This window comes from Condylura cristata, unplaced genomic scaffold (genome assembly GCF_000260355.1).
Source record: "Condylura cristata isolate star-nosed mole 26May11 unplaced genomic scaffold, ConCri1.0 scaffold00036, whole genome shotgun sequence".
In the NCBI taxonomy this organism is placed as follows: Eukaryota; Metazoa; Chordata; class Mammalia; order Eulipotyphla; family Talpidae; genus Condylura; species Condylura cristata.
In genome coordinates this window covers 5527910-5553304 of record NW_004567137.1, presented here as the reverse complement: position 1 = coordinate 5553304, position 25395 = coordinate 5527910, and the positions used below count along the sequence as shown (strand labels likewise).

Genomic DNA, 25395 nt, shown 5'->3' with positions numbered 1-25395 from the left:
ACTGACTTAATGCCTTAACAAACATTTTTTTCTGTATTGCTTTGCTTTTAATTACTCTTCCTACATAAACTGCAATTTATAGACTAAAAACAAAATCCTTTGTAACTGATACTATGATTACTAAAAAACTTTCAAGTAGTCAAGATAAGTATCCAAAATAAAACATGTATTATTAACTCAGTATATATACCTTTAGATAAATATTGAATGCACAAATGGGCATAGAGACTTCACTGTTTAAGCAATAAGATAATTTTATCTTCACCACTAGAAATAGTGAAAATAAGATAATTTATCTTTTTTATTTACTATTATTAATTTTAAAATTAAAATATAAATCATGGACATCTTATCCAATTTTACAAGAAATTATTTGCATGGCTTTAGATGTGCAAGGGGATATCTAGCCAAAAACCTTATTTTAAAGTGCTAAGTTACACAAATCATTGGAAAAGAAAACATTTTACTGAATATTTCAGTGGGAAGAAAAATCATAAATCTACTAGAAGCAACTATTGTTTCTGAAAACACAGAACAATCGCAAGCAGGTGCATACTCTCATATCACCTGCCTTCTATTATAGCTCCCTCTTTTATGCTTTCCAAGTTGACTTACTGGTCACTGAATTAACGCCAGAAAGTTCTGTAACATACCGCAGAGTATAGAGAGGAGTGGCCTTCAGCACGAAGCTTATTTATATATATCACAAAACATGGCACCAAAGTGTCTTCTGGAATTATTATTATTATGATCATTCCATGTGTGAAGCATCACAATACAAGCTCCTTTAAAACCCCCACAAATTGTTGCTCTACTGCATTCAGAGACACACACAATGCAGGCTCAGATCTTGGCAACCTGTGAAAGTGCCCAGTCGAAAATTACTAACAGCTGGAGATGACAGTTGTTTTAACAGCTGAGCTGACAGGATTAATTTAAATGCACTGAAATCAAAAGTAGATAACACCTGTTTAGTCTTCTAGGGCCATTCGACAAGGTAGGCCAAAGGAAAAATGCAGAGCCAGATTTGTGTCTCTTTCTCTCCTCGAAGGACATAGGAGCTTCAGAGGAGAATGTCACCTTTTTGACGGAGGTGAGGTTAGATTTCAGCAGCAGGGGGCTGGTCAGCCTTTATCAGTTTTTAACATCTGGTTTCTATAATGTATCTCCTTCCCTTTTTCCTTCTCTGTCCAAGGTCTTTGACCCAAACCCAACAGTGGATAAAGATCACTAGATTTCAAAGCTACAGTTTCTCACTACAGCTTCCTAGAAATTCTCTGGGGTTAATTAATGCATTCTCTTTGAGCCTCACAGCCACTGCCACGGAAGAGATGTGCCCCCACCTCACACACATTCCCTTCTTATCTTTGGTTCCAAAATATATCCTGTCATAGAAGAGTTTGCATTTCAGATCATTGCCAAAAGAATTATTCAGAGTTGGTTTTAGTGTAGGATATTTGTCAACAGCTGATTGCTTTACTCTGAAAACTATTTCTCCAAAATAATAAATATTCAAAAGGTATTTTTTTTAAATCAGGAAGTAATGAAAAAATAATTTAGGCTTATATGGATGGGGTGGTGTGATTTCCCCAAAAGGTGCATATAAGCCAGGATTTGAGTATTCTCATGAACACAAGTACATAAATGAAGCAAACTGAACAGTTTGGAAACAGAAATGTTTAGGATCTAAATTTGTTCAAGGAACATAAAGACCATTTTCCCTCACAGAGAGAAATACTTAGGCCTAATATTAAGGAAGTTAATATGCACAAATCAAATCTACTCCATTAAAATATTTTGTCAAAATTATGCTTATATTGCTGGCACATGGAATGGATTTTTGGGTAAACATGAAGTTTTTTTTCAAACTTTTATCAAAGTCTATATTTGTCCCATTCGAAAGAAAATGTATTTCTATCCTGTGAAGTAGGAAAAGGGTAAAGATAGCTTCCTTCTTAGCCAGCTCTAGATGTTGAAAAGTACAGAACATAAGGTTTTTGTATATTTGACTTACAGCCAAAATAATAGATGAGGCAATAATGATTTGCTTTTTCCCATTTGGGGAAAAATAAAAATCCATAAGCTATTTTGAGGATGGCAAATTTTTATGAAAATTCAGAAACTTTGAAGCTTTTAAAAATGGTCAAAAGTGATGCATACTGAAAGTACTGCTTAGAATATCAACTAATTATGACAATATGGGATGAAATAAGTATAGGTAAAGCCCTCTTTGCAGCAATCAATCCTTCTAGTTTTTGCATTTCAAAAAAATCCATTTTACACTAAAAGTCCCTTTAAATAAAGTACAGTTGTAATACATCAGCAAGTGTTCTTGAACTCTCATTTTTTTAAAAAAAGAAAGCATATTTTTGTTAATCTCAGAGTAATATATGAATAAATTATTCAATAACTCAAAACAAAGCCCAGGTTTTAAAATGTTTTCCTTCTGTTTATTCACTTAAAAAAATAGCTAGCAAATGTTACCACTGGAATGAGGGCAAAACGTCCTTATTTTTCTAAGTAATTTGTAATGATATTACTATATATTTAAATCTTGGAGATGCATGAAATAATTGTATTCCATGAAATAAAATGCAGCAATAGTAACAAAAGCAGCAGCCAATAAATGAATTACTTGTAGTAGCTAAAGTTGTTACAATTAATATCTAATCAGTAACTGAAGCTGATGATAGAAAATAGCTACTTATGGTATATGTTCCTGTTTTTATTAATAATTTAATAACAGGTCCACATAAATATTAATTCTTATGACTGAGGTTTTATTACCTATCAGGCTGCAACAGAGAAGCTCTTGGTAGAGTAATGACCATCATATTTTCTTGTCAACGTCAAAGTTATGACTGCATTATGGACAGTAAAAGTGTGATGACACACTTTAAATACTTTGGGTCAAAATAATTCTAGCAATAATTTGTTCTCACGGAGGTTTTCAAAAGCAATTTCCAAAGGAAAAAACACAGATGGGGAAGTTGTTTCAAAAAGAAACATTTATACTTTAAAGGACAATCTGTTATATGCTATTAGTTATTAGATCTTTGTAAAGATAGGCATAAGAAAAATTTGAACCTAGAAATAATATAAGGAAGATCAAAATTTACCTGAAGGTAACTTTCCCCCCCAATATTTTTATTTATTTATTTATTTTTACTTTTTAAAAGATTTATTTATGCATATAGAATTTGGGTACAAGCCAGAGGTGCAGGGGCAGTGAGAGGATTCACCAGAGACAGAGAGGGGAGCAGATCAGGTAGATACTCTGCTGAGGGGAGAGGCGGGTGGGTCAGGAGAGGCCTGCTACACCACGTGTATTGTCTCTGGGGTGGGATCAAACTTGCACTGAAGCTGCTGCATCCTAACCCATTGTACCAGGGAGGGCCCTGAAGGTAACTTTTAGGAGTTTTGGCTGCTTTTGGTTGGTTTCCTTTATATTTTGGGGTGGGGAGAGAGGGCATGGTGATACCACTGAGTTTACAACATGAATTACCAAAATCTCACCAACTCATGAAAATACTTTTCCTAAAAATGAGAATATTTACATATTGTATCTCAGAAATATACATGTGTTTCAAAAAGTATAGTAAAGTATTTGTTTGAAAACATCTGAGTAAAGCAACATACAATAAAGGAAAAAAAAAAGTCAAAATAGTGACCTAGTGACCTTAATTTCCTAATTTAGAGACTAACTTCATAAATAATGTGAAGAAAAATTCCATCAAGTGTATCTCATTTTTCTCTTACATTCAGTTGTCTTTAAAAAAACACACACACACACATTTTAAGAATATCACATTTTAAGAATATCTAATTGTATTTCTAAACCATTAAGCCCATTACAATCTTTTAATTTTTCTGTTTTGTGTAGTTATTTCAAAGTTTCCAGTCTATCGGGTATACAACAATGTTGTTGATCTATTCTGTCTAATGATAGAGTCTTCAACTTTATAAAATAAGCAGCAGCTTCTTTCCTGCTTTTTATCTCTTTACACAACTCAGAGACTCAAAGAAGATAATTACAAACAATGCCTGAAGAATGGTTCAGTTAATGTTAATTTATACAACAAACTAATTACTACCAAATGGTAAAAATCACATGTGGAAGTCCCTCTCTCCCACGCACACAACTAAACCAGCAGCCATCTGTCTCCGCCTGGGAGAGCTAAGGGACGCCCAGAGAAGATAAGGAAAAGGAAGGGTGCGGAAGCATAGGCTCACTTACCTACATGCAAATCGCAGGAGTTGGCCCCTGCATTTCTAAACATTAAATGTTTGTGGGGGGAAGCAAAAACTAAATATAAAGAAAGAAGGACTTTCAAATATATTGTCATGAAAACATGTGCTGTGTGATCAGCAGTGCACGTAGAAGTCTCTCTTCAGCAAGGAAAAGCTTATGTTGTTTTAGAGACAAATTGCATATTTTTTAACTGTGATTCTTCATCCAAGTACCACTCAGCTAACAAAGCACATGTATGCTTGGATTTCCCTAAGCAAATCAATGTTTTCTCAATTCTGGAAAGTGTGTGTCTATATTTTTAGCAATTAGTAAAATCTCCTAAGTATTATGAATGTAACTTGAGAAATACTAAATTATTCTTATTGAAATAAGTTCATGCATTTTAACAAAATAACACTATCAATATTTTGACATTTAATTAGGTTATATTGTATGAAATATAGCAAAATAAGGACACCATTTTTTTCTTTAAACACACAAGGTGAATCTTGACATTTAAGCAATAATGGATATTTAGAAGAAAGTAAACTTAAAATGTGAATCTAGGAGTATTAAAATGTTATTTTTTAGTTTTATATATGAAGAGAGTATTCATCCATAGATGTGTTTCAGTTATGTTTTAAATACCATTCAAGATTCCAAATAGGTGCTTCACAGATATTTGTAGAGTGATAACCAGAAAGAGAAAACTAAACATAGTAACTATTTTCTCTAACACGCATGTCCTACGGAATTAACATTGTTTTACACATAGGATGCTCCATCTCACTGGAAGTGATTCTTTTAAATTGCTCTTAACCAGCTTCTGATAGCTGAGATGATTCAGTGCTAGACCAGGCAGCAGCCCTGAAGCAAGTGGGGTGTACAGGACATTATCTCTCCCACAGTGAGATGTCCCAGAATGAAGGGTTGCAGGCCTTTCACATGTGATTCTATAGGAGGTTTTGGATAAGACTGTACAGCACAGCAGTGGATGCACTATTAGAGGTGAGGAGATTACCTAAAATAAGTCATCTGTTTATTATTTCTTAAGATTATTTAATTAAACTTGTCACAGAACTCCTGAACTATATTTGTCTGAAATTATTCTGGCTGTGCATAAATGATTTCACTTCCTTTAACGTCTAAATGTTGGAAAAACTTTCCCCCATACTTCTCAACTTTTTCAAAGATACTAATTCAGCTTGTGGGAAAAGTCGAAAAGATTAATCTGGAGGCCATTTGTACTCCAAGTTTCCCATATAGCTTGCTAGGACTTTTAGCAAATGTATTCTCTGAAGCTTTAAGACTGCATATTAATGAGATATATAGCAAAAGGCAGAAAAGTAGGGGCCTCCCTGGTTGCACAAAGAGATGAGTCTCAACACTCGGAAGCTATCCACAGCCACTGCAGCATGAGTTTGATCCCAGCCAAGAAGCTAATCCACAGGACGCAGCAGACCTCTCCTGTCTTGACTGCTGCTCTAGTGTGCAGTGTAATTCAGTAGATCAGCCTGTTCTGCTCCCTACTCTATCACTGGTGAATCCTCTTACCACCACCACCCCCGGCCCCCACAACATCTCTGGCCTATGCCTCAATTCTTGTATGCATAAATTAAAAAATAAATAAATCTTTTAAAAAAGGCAAAAAGGTACATAATAAACCAATTTTAAAAATCCATTTTAGTTATTTTATATGTACATAATACACATATACATATGTTTTATTTTACAAGTTGAAGTGATAAGTGGTTTTCCTCAGGAATATGCTCATGTAAGTGAAACTATTTTAAAATAAAATCTAATTGTGTTAGACTTTGGTTACCTTTTAAAGTAGGTTGAAAATAGGTACAATCTGCAAAGGGGTTTCCATCATCAAAGTCTTTAAATTATATTGTTATATTTTCCCTCAAGATAAACTTTATGAGTTTTCGATGTTAAACTGGCACCACAATTAGAAACAAAGAAGTCACATTAGAAATGGAAGGCCTGCAATTCCAGAATCTGTAAAATTAAATGCAGGTTGGCTATCAGTGTGTTGCCTTTCATTTAGAAACAAACATCTCTGAGAAAAAGCATCTCTATAAAAGAAGAGAACATAATTCTAGCATAAACATGAAATGTGTCTGTGTTATCATTTAGACAAAATTATCACTCAAATAAATGTAGGTGACTTACAAGCTACAAGTCTCATAATCAAAGATCTCACCTTCTACCCAGTACACTAGAATTAACCACAGAAATCTCACTGTAGATCTGAAATTCGCAGAGGGGGAGAGGGAAAGGTGACGTGAGAGGGAACCCGATGCCTTTGGTCAAGTACTACCGGTGCCTTGATGGTGGTGTGTGCCATACATCTGAAAAGGCATGGTCCTGTATCTCTGACTTATATACAATGTTGTAAACCTATGTTACCTCAATAAAAAAATAGGTAAATGCATGAGCATGACTATGGTCTAATAAAACTACTTATAGGCAAATTTGAATTTCATATAATATTCATGTGTCATAAAACATCCTTTTGATGTTTTTCTGTGATTCAAAAGTGGGAAAATCATTCTTAGCTCAGAGATCAAACAAAATCAGGTAGTGGAATTGAATTACACTGTGGTCCAATTTGCTAAATACTGCTCTAGATGGTCAAAATCTAATGGAGGAGACAAACTATTGAAGGAGGGTGGGTAGGGCTTCGGGGCATGCAGAGAATAACCTCATGGTGTGAAACATAATCTAAATAATATGGATAAATAATAGCATGGGCACAGAGGTTCAAAGTAAAGTAAAAGTCACTGCAGTCCGGCATCACTGGCAAAGAAAATCATGGTGACTCTGAAAAGTCACAGGCAGTCCGGCATTGTCAGAGCAAAAAGTCATAAAGAGAAATGCTGGGAATGGCAGGAAATGAGAAATGAGGCTGGACAGTTAGATAGGAAGTGAGCTCACTGCAGCTGCAGGCTGACGGCCCACCCACTTTAATAAAAATCCCTGGGAGACCCAATAAAATACATAGGATGGCACAGTACCATATCACATGCCAACTGAGGCTCTTTTTCCACTCTTGAGGAGAAATTAAATAAGTCTACTTTCATATCCATGAGATTGCTCCACCACTGTGTCTTCTCCTGGGCACAGAACTTATAAAACGATGGAGTGCATTTTATGAACTGCCAACATGACGTGTAGGCAGCACAACAAAATGAATCTATTAATACTTTGTTCTATATGAACCTGTTAGAGACTTGAATGTATTAAAATTCAGTTTTGTTTAAAGTTGGGATTATAATTAGAGAACAAATGACCTTAAATTTAATGAGTTTTAATGAAAGTTAGCTAAGCATTTATATTTTCGATTACAGCTCAGTATCTGAATCAAGAACTTCCAACACCCAGTGTACTTTAGCTCTGCGAATAAAGTGAAGGCAAGGTCTCCATTATTATCATCATACTGAGGTTGGCTACACTGTCTAAAGAGCTTTCTATTGGAACTAAATGAAAGTTCAAAGGTAAAACTCTCTACCTTTTTATAAGTAAAAGTAAAGCTGGATGAAGGTGAGATAGTGCAATATATGGATAACCAAATTAACTGGACAACCTGGTAAAGCAATTAGAATACTTTCTTTTGAACTTTGAAATCTTGTCCAGACAAGAGTGGAGGATGAGTGAAACTCCATTAAAAGAAGCCACGCCATGGAGAGAGGTCTGACGAATCTGGTGACAGCTTTCTGCACAATTACTAGAGAGGATGGTCATGACAACCCCATGACTCCCACAGGGGACATAAACAGTGACAACAAATGTGTCCCTCAGCAAGGGAGGGGGAGAGAGAGGTGAAAAGGGACTATGGCGACATTTCATGGTGCTAGGTGGTGGGGAGAACTATGGAGATAACATCTGAAGAGAGAAATTATGCAATAAATAAATGCATAACTCAAATTAATTTAAATGTGTACTCCAACATGTAAGTATTAATTGCATTTAGAGGATAAATGAGTATATGCACCAACCATAAGTTCACTTTTGGCATACTGGTCCCTGTCCCTGCTGACAGAGCCCCCTGTATTCTGTTACTACAAATTCGTGTGAGGAGAGTCCCTCCAAAGAACTGTGAACAACTGAAAGGCAAGAACTGTACCTTGGATTTGTTTTCACATTAATCTAAAAAAAAGGGGGGGCTAGCATGTTAAAGAATCTCATTAATGTTTTCTGTTAATGAAAGAATGAATAGATTTGAACAAACAGAAAACAATGGTGCTACTAAGGAAGGAAGGATTGACTATCTTGGGCATCAAGAGTGACTTGACACAGGCTGTTAGCAGCAATCCAGAGATCAAGATAATATAAAATATATAACAGAATGGGAAGTTCGATTTTGCACTGAGTTCTAATATACATTTTCCTTTTGTCAAATAATGTTCTAAGAAAAATATTTTACAGTAAAGATTGAAATAAATGCTCTTAGTATCCAACTGGAATCTATTATATATTATTGTGTGTGTGCGTGTGTTTATTTGTTCTAGGAAAGTTTTGGAGATCTAACAGAACTGGCATGATTTCGCCCTTTGTGAATATACAGATAGAAAAACGGACATAGATTTAATATGTCTTTGATTCTAGGCCTTCAAAGACAATATTTGATAAGGTTTCATATTATTGGGAATTTATATAGGCCATTTCTAAGGGCAATAATATATATTTCTCTATGTCATGTACTTATAAATACTGAGTAGTTTAAAATGGGAAAATCCTGGAAAAAATTAATAAGGACTCAAGGCTTAGTTTTTGTTGTTTTTTTTTAACTTAGTTGATCTTTACTAACCCCAACTATAATAGTCTTTGAGTTAAAAAAAAAAAAAAGACACTAAATAAATAGAGGACTTCAACTTATTTTCAGTTCTGTTGGTTCCTTCGTTCTAATGATTCCAGCAAGCTGAATGGCAGATGGCTGTCCTCTCACTGCACAGGACAGGGGAGCAAAACTTAAGCATCAAGGAGGTAAAACATAAGCAAACATGTCTAATTCCTATGCCTTTTTCTTTGCTATTTGGATGTCTTGTCTCCCTGGAATTTGGAGTGCGGTGCCACAGGAAGGCTGAAAGCTGACCTCTCCTATTTACACTTTACTGCTCTCAGCATTACAACCGCCCCGCTTATGTGGCTCTTCACTTTCACACGGTGTCTCGACATTGGTGAGAAATATTAGTGTGCTAGAGAAGGAAAGAAAGAAAACAAAACTCCAAAGGGCAGAAGGTGCATTTGGTTCATTTATATGACTCCCTGCTCCCTGCTTCCCAAGATTCCACATGACTAATGTCACACTGTGCTGTACAAACCTTTCTGACAAATTTTTACACACAGAGCATAACTTCTCAGAAAAGGAAAGCCTACACCAAAGAGTTGTCATTTATGTTGAAAATGCAAATCCATTCCTATCTATTAACACACTAAATACCAGCATAAGAGCACTGTCCTGATAGAATAAACAGACAGAGCCAATTACTACGTACTTTCCCATGCAGGTCTCTTCAGTAATTACACCAAGCAGTGAGCGTGACAATGCTATTCTATTCATGTGTGGGGAGGAGAGACCTTAAATGCAAACTAAATCAAGGCTCCATATTTCAGGGAAGCTTACATAAGACCTGAGATCAAGAGGTATGGTTCTGGGAAAGGGGGGTGCGGCAGGAGGGTACATGAGGGAGAGGAGAGTAATTGCTTAGTATCTCATTTTCTATATTACATTAAAAAGTTTACAAATGAAAGCTAACCTGGAATTCTAGCCTCTTCTCTGTCCAATAGAAACAAAGTAGATAAAACTGCCAATATTTCTCTTCATAATCATCTCTATTTATATTAATAGAAATAGCTTCAAAGCATTTTGTTGACAGGTCACTATAAAAAGAGAATAGCAAATAGAAAACTTTTTCTACAGAAACAAAACAAAAGGATAAAGTTCAAAAAGGGTTCCTCACCCTTTTGCAGAACTGTCAAACAACTTCTATTGACTAAGAATAGCACACAGTAAACAGACCAAACAAAAGAAATGATGAAAAATGTATTTACTTGTTCGGGGCCTTTAGTTTTCTTTCTAGCTCACGTACACCCACACTGGACTGTCTGCATTGTGTTAATAAATAACCAGGAGCATAGGGAGGAGTTTTTGTGATACTGTCTGGTAACAGACAGTTGCTTGGCCTGGCTGAGACAGAGCTCTGTGTGTGAGTTACATGCACACATTAAAAAGAGAGAGTTTATAGGTTAATAGATAGATCCTTTTACCTATTATAGTGGGAAAAAGAAAAGTTGACAAGCAATAGTTTGCTTTTTGGAATTGCTCAACCCTTCAGTTTGAGAAGGAACAAACCAATTTTAGGGCTGCATACTTTGAGTAATCTTTTACCAGGTAATTTACTGTTATTATTTGGAAATTTATGAAATTATAACTCCAATGTCTTAGTATTTGAGAGTGTGAAATAAAAAGTTCTTACTTTCAATGTTGGTGCCATGATTTTTTTTTTCATTTTCTTCCTTAAGTGGCTAGATAAATATAGACAAGTAGACTGATACAAGTATAGACATAAATTCAGATAAAACTGAAATATTATAAATTTTTGCTTGTTTTTCCTAAAATGCAAAAGGTACTACTAGTACACATAAATTGGGATAAAAATCCAAACTCACTGATGAGGGTATTCGGATATTTACCTCACTTATCACATGTATACAAATAAGAAAGCAACTATGTTATGTCATACTGACATATTTTCATGTTTTGAGTTTACTCTTCATAAAAGTTTGTTTCCAGGGCCCTCCCTGGTGGTGCAGGGGGTTAAAGCACAGCACTATGAAGCTACAGCCACTTCAGCATGAGTTCAATCCCCGCCTGCCCCAGAGGAGATCCACATGGCGCGGCAGACCTCTCCTGACCCACCCACTGCTCCCCTCAGCAGTGTACTTCGTAGATATGCCTGCTCTGCTCCCTGCTCTGTCTCTGGTGAAGCCTCTCACCCTCCATATCTTTGACCTGTACCCCAGTTCTGTATGAATAAATAAAATCTTAAAAAAAAAATAAGTTTGTTTCCAGATGTCTGTTACTTACAGTCTCTCCTCAAGTAACTGGAAACGTCCAAGTAATTGAAAATAGGCTAAGTCCAAAACCATTGGGGTAGAAGTGAACTTGCATGTACATAGCTGTCACATGTGGTATCAACAGAAACTTCAAATAATTAATTGAAAATATAGATTAATGAAAGTTGGTTTTCATTATATCTTCAAGATATAAAACAAAGGATATTCATTCCTACTCTCATATAGCTCTTCCCTCAGCCATCAAAGTTCCTCATCCAAAAATGTGATCACAATACAATCTGGTCTCAAAGTTTGTCAACATGTAGATGAACTATCTTAATCAATCCAAATGTCCAGGTCATATGCTCACTCTGTTTTGCCTTTGCCTCTTTGCTCCCTCATGATCTTGACCATATTTCTCTCCACATGAAGGGTAGTTGAGGGAGGCAGACTGGGAGTCCTTGAGGTCTCAGAACTCTGGGAGCAGGTGGCAAAGGAAACTCTAAGGGAGCTCTCCACTGACTCTAGTGCTGTCCGTGCCTTCCCCATAAGCAACTCCTATTAAAAAAAAAGACCAAGCATCCACTAGAACAAAACTGAGCAGGCCTATTTAATTAGGGCATTCGCTTGATATCCACTTCTTCATGTTAAACACACAGCCACACAGGCCTAGGAGGTCTGATTAATTTTAATATGCACGGTCGTGACAAGTGCCTCAAGGGTAACTGAGTGAAAAACACACACATGCGCGCAAACATTCAAAATCCTCCAGCTAGTGGAGGCTGACAAATCAGTTTTGGAAAAATGCTGCATGTGTTCCCAGATTAGAGTGTTACTATTCAGCAAGGGCCTGAACCTTTAATGTGAGAGAAGAGAGGCCTTAGAAACAGGTGGCTGGCTCTTCACTCTTGAATAAATGATATCTCCAGAAGCTGTAGGACATAAGCCATGAGAATCACTGGCACATCCCCTTCACGTTTATTTGCAAATGTACAGCTTGGGTCAATGGGTCTCTTATACGTGATCCATGCATTCAAAATGAAAGTCTGGAACTGGCAGCTTTAGTGAAGAATGATAATAAAGATTGGGGTACCTCATTTATCTGAATAGCTTAGAAATTACTGCAAACATTTGCATAACAAGGTATTTGGAATGATTTAGATAACACTGCTAGTAGACACACTCATTTTTAAACAGGGAGCAATCAGAAGTCTTCCTATATTAGCAGAAAAATAGAAACATATACTAGGAGAAACATATTAAGAAATATACATTAGGTTGATTTTTCACAAAAAGATATACAGGGTCTCAAATATGATTACATATGTAATGGACTATTTAACGATAGTACAATCACTGGTGTAGACTTGCAAACAGAAGCTTTCTTTGCCAAATGGGATTCTTGTATAGACAACCCTAGACCTCAACTCAGAAGACCCCCAAAGGCAATCCTTGCATCTTTCTGATGCACGTAAAAAGACATTTCAAGAAAATATAAATTAATTTTCCATAACACTTAATGAAATCAACAATATCAAGATAAACCACTCTATGGATTATCACTTGAAATGAAGATGACAGTGAACAAGTTTCACTCTAGGTTGAAAAATTATAAGGCTTTTTCAAACCCAGCCAACTTTGTGCTAAAGTTAAGACACTTATTCCTGAAGAAATAGGCTCTACAGCATTTGAGGATGTCTTCTTGTTCTGACCTTTAAAAAAAATAAAATAAAAGCTTTTCTTTATCATCATTTTATGAGTGTTGATTTCCATACAGTGGTGCCTTTGAGAAGGGTGCCTGGAGGTTAGACTTGAGCTTGCTCAACAAGAAGAGAGACATTTTCCAGTGACAGACTGCACAGATGAACACACAGTCACAATGCATTAGGAGTAGCCTCCAACAGCCTCGGGAGTGTGAGGAGCTAACTTAAAAGGGCTCAATTGAAAGTACCCTTGTTTGTCCTTCAGTGCAACAGCACTTACAAAGCCTCTTCAACATGCACTTTGTCAAAAGGACAGTGAGTAAAACTAAACAAAAGCAACTCAAACCTCTGCCAATTAAAGTATCTTTAGGCTTTTCCCTGATCTGTTCACTTTTTATTTTCCCCACCTCGTGAAATGTGGTTTTAAAGCAACAGTGAATTTCAAAAGTGCCCTGTTCTTTGTCCAATTAATGAAATGCTTGGGGATTTGGAATTGAAAGCCAATCTCCAGAACTTTCCTATCAAAATTATTAATTAACAAATTGGAAATAAAATAGAAGGAGACTTAAAATGTCTATTTCAACGTATCTCTTAATGGAATACAGTTCAATTTCATCTTCTGAGGCTGCTCAACAATAGGCATTTAAGTGGTAAGAGCAGGCAATAGGGTTTCTAAAGTAAACTCAAACGCCAAACATGTAATGTCTGTAAGGATAGTCAGAAGGTCGACGTATCAGGCACCAAGGTCCGTCTTTCCACAGAATAATTATAAGGCTGAAGACCAGCACTGATGAAAATATACTGCTTATAATATCTACTGTAGGGCCCTAAACAAGGTCTTGAAACAGAAGCAATCTGCTTAGAGGATCTAATAGTTTGCTATATCAACACATTTATACTAAAAATTAAAAGGATATTATATATTTATTTATGTACCAAAAAAAAAACCTAATTATCACAGGTGTGCCAACCAAAGTGAACTATTTTCAATAGATGTGATGGATACAAATATCAAAATGATATATTATGCAGTAATAACCATGTATATATATTTTGGATTTCAAGAGGATAACTCACAGATTTTACCATTTATGCATTATTTTTTATTTTAGACATCTATTAGTAAATGTAAAAGCTGTAAATCTAATCCTTCAAATGGTACAAATGAAGAAATGAAGGACAGTATTTTGTATGTGCCACTAAGAATCTGCATAGACCTGAAAGGCGTGAAAATGACACTCAGTTTTGTCTCTAAGAACAACCTTTCTCCTTGTATCCAATGGAGAGAGAAAGAGGGAATGACAAGGAAGGAACAAGGCAATGGAGCAATCATAAAAATCCTAGTATCTCTTTTTCCAATGATGCTCTTGATTTATAGATGAACCTGGGGGTGAAGGCTTGAGGTCCAGTCAATATGTTATTTATGTAAATACACTACATTGTTTTTATTAGTTCTCAGAAGAAAAGAAGCAACATTCTTTGAAATCTGAAAAAAGGAATGAACTGTTGAATGTAAAGTAACACTGGGTGCCTTTGGTAATAGGTTGTGCCTTTAGGGACTCATAATAAAAAATTGTAACCCAAGATTTTCAAAGATGTTCAAGAAAAAAAGTTTCCAGTTGTGTAAATAATGATAAAGCCTAGTTCTAGTCGAAACAAAATTTCACAAATAACTGCCGTTTCTCACACACATGCATCAAGGCACAACAATTTAGGAGGTGTAGGCGTCGCACTAAGAAGGAAGAACACTGACAGAAACAGACGCTAAATAAAATCAAGCATATGTGGGATCTAAGAGGACTCTACACATGCGTACATGCAGACACATGCAACACCCAACGGGTGGAAAAAAAATATCAAAATAGGGAAAGAACGGAGGGACAAGTAAGCCACATAACAAGAAAAACAATCTCAGAAAATCAGGACAGTTTTGGCCAACGGAGCCTCAGTTATTTCTATCCAAGAAATCTACACTTATTGCCGAAATAAGAATAAAACAATCCATAGACCCAAAGTTCATCTGCCTCTACTGGTTTCAAAATTTGTGATTTCATTCATTCACATCAATTTAGAGATATTCACTTTCCTTTTGAAAAGTAATTCCACAGGGAGAAAACTGCCTAGTCATATTATTTTTTTTACTTAGATAAACTTATATAAAAACCACATCAAAGCAAATACCTCTTCCAGGATTTTCACGAATGTTGGATTTACTGTTTTTATTGTCGACTACATAGCCTAAAATTCCAGAATTTTGTGGGTCTGAATCAGAATTGTTGAGCATATCAAAGCACCCTGGGAAAGCAGCAATGGCAGCTAGATGATGTTGCCAGAGGTGCCTAAACAATGTTTCTAACCACCCAAGGTGTGATATTGACAACCATTGGTAGCAATACAAGTTGCTTATAACTTATAAAGTACTTTCATGCGCATTATCTCATTTGTTTGCTTTGACAAACTCCGGTGAAAATAGGGCAGTTTGCATTGCCAACTCAGGACAGGTATTAAGTATATCAATGAAATAATAGCAACTTAAAATCAAGTCAGTGCACTGCCTTTTACAATGCAAATTTCAAGGCAGCTGTTTAGTTTTTGGCAAAGAAAACTTTATTGACATAAAAATTACTTTTCTCTGAAATGTTGCAAGAAACAGCTAAATTATATTCTCAAATATTGCTAAATGCTGTGTGTCTCTAAATTTATTAGCAACTAAATGATTCCATTGTTACACAGCAACCACAAGGTAATCAGGGCACACTCAAAACTCAAATTCAAACACTGACTCAATCTGGTTGTTGTTCTTCATCATGGAATAAATGAATAGCTGAGATTTTAACTACGCACCATACTTGAGAAATGCACAAAGCCACGTTTTCATAATTTTGCAAATAATTTCTAGGATTTATAAGCACACTAAAGAAATTCATGAATCCTAGGTATGGAAACTGAGTCATTGAAGGGACATGTTAAGAGTCCTCAGAAGATTGCAGAGACAGGGAAGGAACAGAAAGAAGCCAGTTACATTTCTTCCATCTTAGCTATCCTCTTCCCCAAAAAGAATTGTGGTGGGGAGGGAGGTAACTGAACAGAAGATACAACAGGTGCTCCCACATTGAACCCATCATAAGAAGAATCCTCTTATACCAGCTCTACATACATACTTAGAAAATTGTGCAGGTCTCTAGCATGTTGAAACATTAAAGAAACTGTTACAATCTCAAATTCTGTGTAACTATTCAGAAGTCAATGCAATCCACTTTTTGCCTATAGCAGTGGGTTAGGAATGCTTACCTATGGCTACTAACCTAAATGCCAGCATTGTTCTTATAGAAACAGTCAACATTACAGTCCTTTAAAAGATTATTATTATTCATAATAATGAGGAACAACTATATACCAGAGACATTTTATGGGGGTGGAGTGGCGAATGGGATCAAAAATGGCGGGGGTGGGGGGTGGGCGTGCACAGGACTCTGGTGATGGCACACCATTGATTTGGTGATGGGAAGTCCATGGAGGTTATAACTGAGATGGAAAAAGGCATTAAATGATGCAAAAATAAGCTATTATAATAGTAAGAAAATTGAACAAAAATTATTGTGGTTATAAAGTTTTCATTATGTAATTATTTTAGTTTTGTATGCAAGATCTTGCATTATCTACCTTCATGGCCTAGGACAACACATTTTAACCTCTAGATTATAGACAGAATTGTAAATAATAATATCAAAATTAAGAAGGTTGGACAAGACAGATGAATGAGATAAACAGGAAGTGAGGTTAAGGAAAAATCTGAATAGAACATAAGTAATAGAGAGTGGTAAAACAAGAGAAAAAGACAAATGCAAGCTAGTTGATTATTAATGAAAGTGTTAGCAAGATGTCTATTCGTAGGTTAACTGCCATCCACAGTTAAGACAATCCCCTACTTTATATCAGGCCCATTCATAGGAAATGGCAAAGTACAGATAATTAAGCCAAGAAGTCTTTAATTAAACATTCACATACTATTATGGAAGACTAAAGCTGTGATAATACAAAATAATGAATTTCATAGCTTTTGAAGGTGAGGCGACATTGCTGGCATTATATGTGGGTCAAAACGAGCAGTAGTTTAAGCACTTTCAATAAATATTTTATGTATTTAGTATGTACACTGCCCTCGTCTTCATGCAATTTAATACAGAAGAAACTGACGAATAAATGCACAATTACATTACAGTAGAGTAAGAGTAACAACAAATCATCAAAAAGATGACAAAACTAGTTCAACATGCATAAATAACTAGTAATTTAAAGTTAGAGAGAGAGAGAATAGAATTACCCAGGAGGGAACTGGAATCAAGAAATGGGGAGTATGCTGTTTTTTTTTTAAGGAAAAAAGACATAAATTTGTCTGTCTCTAAGCTGAAATGGGCATTGTAAAGAGACACTGAAGATAACAGTAATATAAATTATAGAAGAGTTCAAACAAGAAGCTGTTATAATCTTTGTATCTAATAAGAGATTTTTGTTGTGCTGACCATTTTTTTTTTTTAATTAATTTATATATGCAGTAAACTGGGGTTTAGGACAGAGTTTCCAGGGAGAGAAGGGTAAAAAGATTCACCAGAGGCTGAGTAGGGGGCAGAACAGGTAGGTCTACTGAAATATACTGCTGAGGGGACCAGTGGGCAGGTCAGGAGACGTCTGCTGCGCCATGTGGGTCACCTCTCTGGCCAGGGATTGAACTCATGCACAGTGGCTGGTGACAGTTTGATATTGCTGAGACTTTAATACCTGTATGGCACCAGAGGCGGTTTTAAGTGAAATATTTTAAGTTTTTAATCAAGATAAAAATTACTTTTTACGTGCACTGCTAAGGAGCCTAAAGTGTGAATGAAATCAAGTTAAGATCTCAATCTGACACTTAAATTTAAATGCTAATCTAGATTTACACACCATCCCTAGCTGGAACTTGAGGACACAGAACAGAATTTCCAGCGATCTTAGCTAAATTAAGGTTAACTGGTTGTCTGATATTTGCTCAGATTCACTGAAAAATAAAATGCTCTTTAACTGAAGGTGGTGGCATTATTTCTAAAAATTTGGGAAAAAAAAAGAATATGAAATATATGATGTAACTAAAAAGGAGTGGGGGGAGAAAAAAATCTCGACCTGTGAACAGCATTATCACTCTGGCTGTGAGACCAACTTGCTATGTGAGCTCAGACACATCTTTTGTCTTAGTCTTGCTTAAAATAAGAATACATACAGGCCTAAATGTACCTATAGTTCATTCAAGTCATATATTTTATTATTTCGCAATTAATTTGTACCCAGACTTTCTCCTAAAACAAGATTTGTAGTAAAATAATTCTTCGGGGGACCTCCCCCAAAGGGGCTAAGCCTCAGCACTATGAAGCTGTCCACAGCCACTGCTGCAATGAGTTCTGTCCCCTGCCAGGGAGGTGACCCACAAGGGGCAGCAGATCTCTCCTGTCTCACCTGCTGTTCCTGCTGCTCTGCTCAGCAGTGTTTTAATTCAGTGGATCTGCCTGTTGTTCTCCCCACTCTGTCCCTGGTGAATCCCCTTAACTCTGGAATACACCCCACTTCTTATATGTATAAATAAATAAAAATGAATAAATATTTTTTAAAAAACAAATAATGATAAAATATCTCCCTAGGTATTCTTTTGAGCACTTAAAACTCAAATATTTCAAAATTAGTTGATTTTCAATGAAAAGCTTTCTGGAAATATGATCATCATGCAGGCTTCAGAAATTTATTTCAGTAGAAAAATCACTGACTACTACTTTGCTACATAATTTTTCAAAGGAATTTAGGCACACATGCTGAAAAGTATATTAAACTGGCAAAATTTCTCACTGGAAGAGACAATGATTACGGGAATGGACTCTATGGTTGACTTCAGCTTGAAAAACCCAAACACTGAAGTTATTCTGTGACATATTTCATCAGTAGTTTTCTTGTCTGAAAATGGAGATAATAAGAATCAAAATGTCTAGTTTATATAAATAGCACTTTCTTAAATTGGGATAGCCATTCATAGAAGCATTCTCAAATGCTGAACCTATTTGTAAGTCTCAATGAATTCAGCAATCACTACCATGTACGAGATACCTATATTCTGCCAAGTCATGTACTTGGATCTCTGAACATGCTATGAACTTTGGAATTCCATCCCAGTATAAGTGACCCTGACCAAATTAGAATCTTCATCACTAGATATTTCTGAGCAATGGCAAGGATAAATTCTGATGGACTACATAGATAGAACAAAAGTGTATCAATTTAATTTTCTCCTATTCATAATTTTAAAAGTAGTTTAATTACTTGAAACAAATAAGTCAGCTGGAATAAAAGAGAGCCTTTTTTTTTTCGTCAACCCTCATGCAAATCTAATTTCCTTTCTAGCCATTTCACCTCAGTGGCCTCTCTTTGTATGATATACCATTCTCTCCTAACTTCTGAATTTATGTTTATTTGCTGTTGGCAGGGATGAGGTCCCAAAGAATATGGACTTTCTATTGAAGTTTATTTCCCCTCCCTCAATGAGGAAGCAAAGGCATGAATATGACTCCCTCATAATGATTTAGCTAAGGCTTAATGAAATTTTCATCACAACCTGCTGTTCATTTTAATGGCCTCTGAAAAACAATGGGAAAAATAGCTTCAGGGAAGAAAGATTTTTTCTGTACCATATATTTGTGAGCTTAACATTTAGTTTCATTCACTCTATTTCTGCTCTACCATCTCCCCCATTCCTAAGCTATTATTCTCATCACAGAACTTCAATAATATTTTCTAGTTTTTCAAATGTGATTTTTGCAGTTCTCCTGTTCAATATATTCCTATTTTATTCTCTTGATGTATAGTGCATCACAGAACTACAGATCTGTTGTCTGTACTCCAGAGCCACTGTGTGATGCTGAGGTGGTATCCATGCTCATATACAACCTGTCTTTTGATTTATGGAGTCTTTAAAGTCAATATAGTTTTCCACTTATTGCTGAGACTTTTATATCTCCCTAGATATACATCCCCATTTTTTTTTTCAGTTTGAAAAAAAATGGAAATTTCCTTTAAGGTTCTATTACTTTCCTTTAATACAATTTTTGGTTTCTATTTTTTTTTCTTGTGATTACAATTATCATTTTGTTCAAACTACAAATTGTTCCTTGATGCAGATCTCAATTGTTACAATTATTAAATAAACTTTCATGTCTTGGCAAGTTCTTAATTAATAAAATGGAATCCTTTACATGTTTGTGTACTCTAAGCACATGTCTAGAAATTTTCCATGTCCCATGGAAATCTTTCTGAAACTCAGGATTATATATATATATGTGTGTGTGTGTGTGTGTGTGTGTATATATATATGTATATATATATATATGTGTGTATATATATATATATATATTTTTAAAGATTTATTTATTTATGCATACAGAACTGGGGTACAGGCCAGAGGCTCAGGGACAGTGAGAGGCTTCACCAGAGACAGAGTGGGGAACAGAACAGGCAGATCGACGAAGTACACTGCTGAAGGGAACAGCGGGAGGGTCAGGAGAGGTCTGCCACACCATGTGGTCACCTCCGGGGCAGGCAGGAATCGAACTCATGCGGAAGTGGCTTTAGATTCTCAGTGCTGTGCTTTAACCCGCTGTGCCACCAGGGAGGGCCCAGGATTTTATATTTAATTATATTCCAGTTTAACTGTATTCTATGTTTAACTATATTCCAATCATCTATAAAGCCTATCTCAGTGTATTTTCAGTGTCTTTAAAGTATTCTTTAATACATCACACTTAATAATTTAATAATATTGATTTGCTGGTTTAATAATATTGATAGAAAGAAAAGTATGAAGAAATTTATAAGAAATATAGTAATAAAAACAGTCTAATGTCCACATGCAATGGGGATGATTCTTTGTGTCTATTGTTCCTTTCACCCATGTAGCTGTTACTAGGTATTAAACTTTTCTTCTATTCCCTGAAACTTAATTGTCTCCTGCTAAGTAAACTGGTCACACTGTCCCCTGTCCTTTCCTACAGGTAATTATTCATTTGGCATTGACCTGTCATGTACTTCCAAATTAAGAATCAGCATGCATCCACTTGGAAGTCACCATGACACATGAGGGGATAACAGTCATATTCCAAATTTCCAAAGAAGACATTATCTAAAGACACACTCCAACAAAATTACTTTGTTATACAATACATGCAAACTGCAGTGAAATTTCTTCCTAGACATTAGCCCAGGGCATGATCACATCTCAAACAAAAATCAAGAACATATGAAGAGAACACTTCCTAATTCTTTCTGTGAAGCTAGAATTATCCTACTAACAGAGTAGACAAATACATGACACAAAAGAAAACTAGAGAAAAGTATCTTTCACAAGCATAAAAATCCTCAATGAAATAGTGACAAGTAGAATTCAATACTATACTATACAAAAAGAACCATCAACCACAACTGTCTGTCCTTTACTCTAAGGTTATGGGGCTGGTTCAACATTCCAAAGCCATATCAAAATAATGAGGGTAAAGAAAAAAAAAAATCTTAATATCAGTAGATACAGAAAATTATACTACAAATTCTAAGAAGCATTCAGAAATACAAAACCATCCTCAACTTGATAAAAACATGTAAAAAATCCTATAGCTTTGTATAATAATTGATGGTAAGAGCTAGATGCCTTCTGCTTATAATCAAGAGCAAGGCAAGGAATCAATCTTTACCATTTTTAATCAATATGGTACTGAAAGCCAGCTATTGCAATTAGAAAAGAAAGGGGAAATAAAATACATGTTGTTCGTGGTAGAAGGAATAAGCTAATGTCTTTTCCAGAATAAGTGTGTTTATGTAAAAATCCTAAAGAATAACAAAAACTCCTTGAGTGACTGAATAAAGATAGCAAGTTTGCGAGATATAAAAGTCAACGATTTACTATATGTTAGCAATGAACAACTGGAATTTGAAATTAAAAGCACAATATGATTTATATTACCACTCCCAAAAGATAAAATACTGGGTGAAAATGTAACAAGGTATGTACAGGATCTATATATGGGAAACAAAAAAAGGTGAATGAATTAAAAAAAAATCTTAATAAATGGAGAAATCATTTATATTCATGATCAAAAAGACTTATCTAAATGTCAATTCTTCCCAACTTTATCTATATTTATGTTATATATGAATTCATATATATATATATACATTGCATATATATGAATATATGATTTATGTCAACCCAATATAAATCAAAAGTCTCATAAGTTATTTTGTAGACATCAAGTTGCAGTTATTAAGACAACAATCAAACTGATCAATGTAATATTAAACAGAGGGCAGAAATAGGATCATAAGTACATAGTTAACTAATCTTTTGTAAAAGAACAAAGTAATTCAATACAGAAATGATTGTCTTTTCAATTGACACCAAATAATTGAACATCTACATGCAAACATGGCAACTGACACCAAATAATTGAACATCTACATGCAAACAAAATGAACTAGACACACAACTTTTTATAAAATTAACTCATAACAGATCACAGGCTGACACCGAAAAAGGCCAAACTTCTTGAGGCATTAAAATAGAAAATCTAAATGACAACAGAATTGGAATAGATAATGTGTATTTAAAAAGCATAATATATGCAAGACAAAACTGATATATAGGACTTTAGTAAAAGTTAAAAATACTATTCTTTATAAGACAATGTTAAAGAGAATTAGAACACAGCTTAAGAAAAAGTACTAGCAAAGTGCTTATCTGATAAGGGCTTGTAACAAAATATACAGAGAACCTTTAAAACTCAAGAAAAGGAAAACAAATGACTCAATGAAAGGGGAAAAATCTAAACACCGAAGATTTCCAAATGACAAATAAGTTTTTGAAAAGGGCTATGAGAAAAAGCTGACCACTGCTTATTATTAAATAATTATATATTTAAAATGAGATACCATTATAAATCAATTTGATTGGATAAAATAAAAAATCCTGACAATATCAAATGTTGGTGAGGATGTAGAGCATAGGCACTTTGGAAGACAGATGCAGTTTTTTACAATGCCTTGCATATCTTACTATATATTTCGGCAATCACATTCCTAGATATTCATACAGCTGAATTTAAAAATTACATTTATACCAAAACCACTGATATTTATAGATGTTTCATTCATAATAATCAAAAACTAGAAGGAATTAGGATGTCCTTTGATAAGTGAGTGGTTAAAAAAATTGTGGAACATTCTTAACAAGAGATATTATTTAGTGCTACAAAGATATGAGCTATCAAATAATGAACAGATATGAAAGAAACATACATGCACATTGTTAAGAGAAAAAAGCCAGCTACTACTGCATGATTCCAGCTGTTACAGGGCAACCCATTGGGTAGCCTGACTTTGGGTTCTCACCCATGCACTTAAAATTCAAATGCAAACACACATACAAAAAGGTTAATAATGGGTTTATTTACAAGGGAAATGAATAACTCAGGGAAAGAGAGAGAGAGAGAGATAAGTTAATTAATGTGTCCTACCAGTTCTGCTGACCAAGAGCACACTGAAAAGCTGGTGAAAGGCCAAGAGACAAGCCACAAGCCATGAGGCCAAGGGACCCCAGAAGCCCACATGTCCGGTTTTATATCCAGACCTGGCTGCTTAGCTCCACCCTCTAGTCTCAGCTTGCTTCTTCGGTACTGATGGGATTTGTAGTTCCAGTATCTGGGGTGGGGATGGAGCCCATGAAACCTTATCTGTAGAGTTCATTCATGGCATCTTTTTTCCCTTACACAATTACATGACATTCAAAAAAAAAAGGCCAAACTATAGACAGTAAAAAGGATCAGTCATTTCCAGGGACTCTGGGGAAAAAGGGAGGGATGAATAGATGAAGTATCCAGATCATGCTTTTAATAACATTTCCAACTAAAACGACGAGAACTCCCAAGAGAAATAGCCAATGTTAGGATTGAGCTAAGTAATACACAAGATAAATCTGCAGCAATTTGTAGTGTTCAAGAAAATTACCCACAGCCACAGTGATATGTCAAAGTGATACACATGGCAATGGAAAGAGCTTTCTAGTTGTAAGGCTGGTACAATTAGAGAAACTAAATAAATTAGAACTAGATTAAAATTCAAACTATAAAATAAACATGCACTCTCCCATACAGATAAATTAATTAATTTAATTAGTAAACAGAGAAAAAGAGATCAATCTTCCATGAAGAAGAATGTCAAGTAAATAAGTAGCTATTCTATCCTAAAGGAGGGAAGCACAAACTCCCTGCTCCTTTAATGTAGGTTGCACAAGCACCTTTCTTCCAAAGGGTACCGTATGGGAAGGGCACAGGAAGTAACTAGCATGGAGAAGCTGGACTAACACAGCAGGCAGGTAATCGGGTAAGCACTCACACACCCTTGACAAGATGTGACCGAAATGGTACATTTACACAATGGGGCTTCACCCCAAAAATAAAGCCTCAACTAAGAGAAAACCATCAGACAAATTCTAGGAGAGGAGTATTCAACAACATACCTATACGATATTCCTCAAAAGTTTCAAATTAGCAAAACAAGGACAATCTGTGAAATTATCACAGTCCAAAGGAGGCCAAGGAGACATGACAATTCAGTGTAATGAACTGCCCTAGATGGCATCCAAGAACAGGAAAAGTACACTTGGTAAAAACCAAAGACATGTGAATGAATGATGAATTAATAACGTTATCACAATAAAAAAAGGCAAAAGAATTTTAACAGCATAAAGTTAAATGCAAACCAAAAGAAAATGTAAAAACAAAGATTAAAAAAATAGTTATTATATCAGAAAGGTATGATTTGGGGTGAATTTTATTTTCTTTTAATTTTTCTAGTTTTTCAAACAAGTTTTATATAATACTATATTATCAACCAAAATTCCATCATATTAAAAAAAAAAGTTGCCTGGGTTCCCCTCAAAACCCCATTTTTATCTCCATACAGATGGGAGCCAAAAAGACTTTGGCTGACTAGATTATCTCTAAAATTCCTTCCAACTGTAAGATCATGTGAGTTACATAAATTCTAACTAAAATCCATGTCCCAGCTATGCATCTGGTAGGAATCCAGAAATATTTAATTACCACATGACTCCCAAATATACTGGTTAACACACAATTTGTGCCAGATATACTTACAAATTACCAGTGTCCTAACAGCAGACTAGAAAATGAGCCCAACTCGGGGCCACGGAGCACAAGTGCAGAATATTTTTGGTGGGATTTTTTTTTTATGTTACTGTTCTTTGTTTTATATGTTCATCTGACTTTGAAATAGCTACATGTCTGTGTGTACAATGTGGTGTCCATGTAAGGATAG

At 35.3% G+C, this 25395-nt stretch overlaps 1 protein-coding gene across 6 annotated transcripts in view; it reads right to left on the bottom strand.

Moving 5' to 3' along the window:
* The window catches only part of SOX5 (SRY (sex determining region Y)-box 5), a 695778-nt gene that overhangs the window by 265455 nt on the left and 404928 nt on the right, over positions 1 to 25395 (bottom strand). The gene's annotated exons all lie outside the window — the stretch shown is intronic.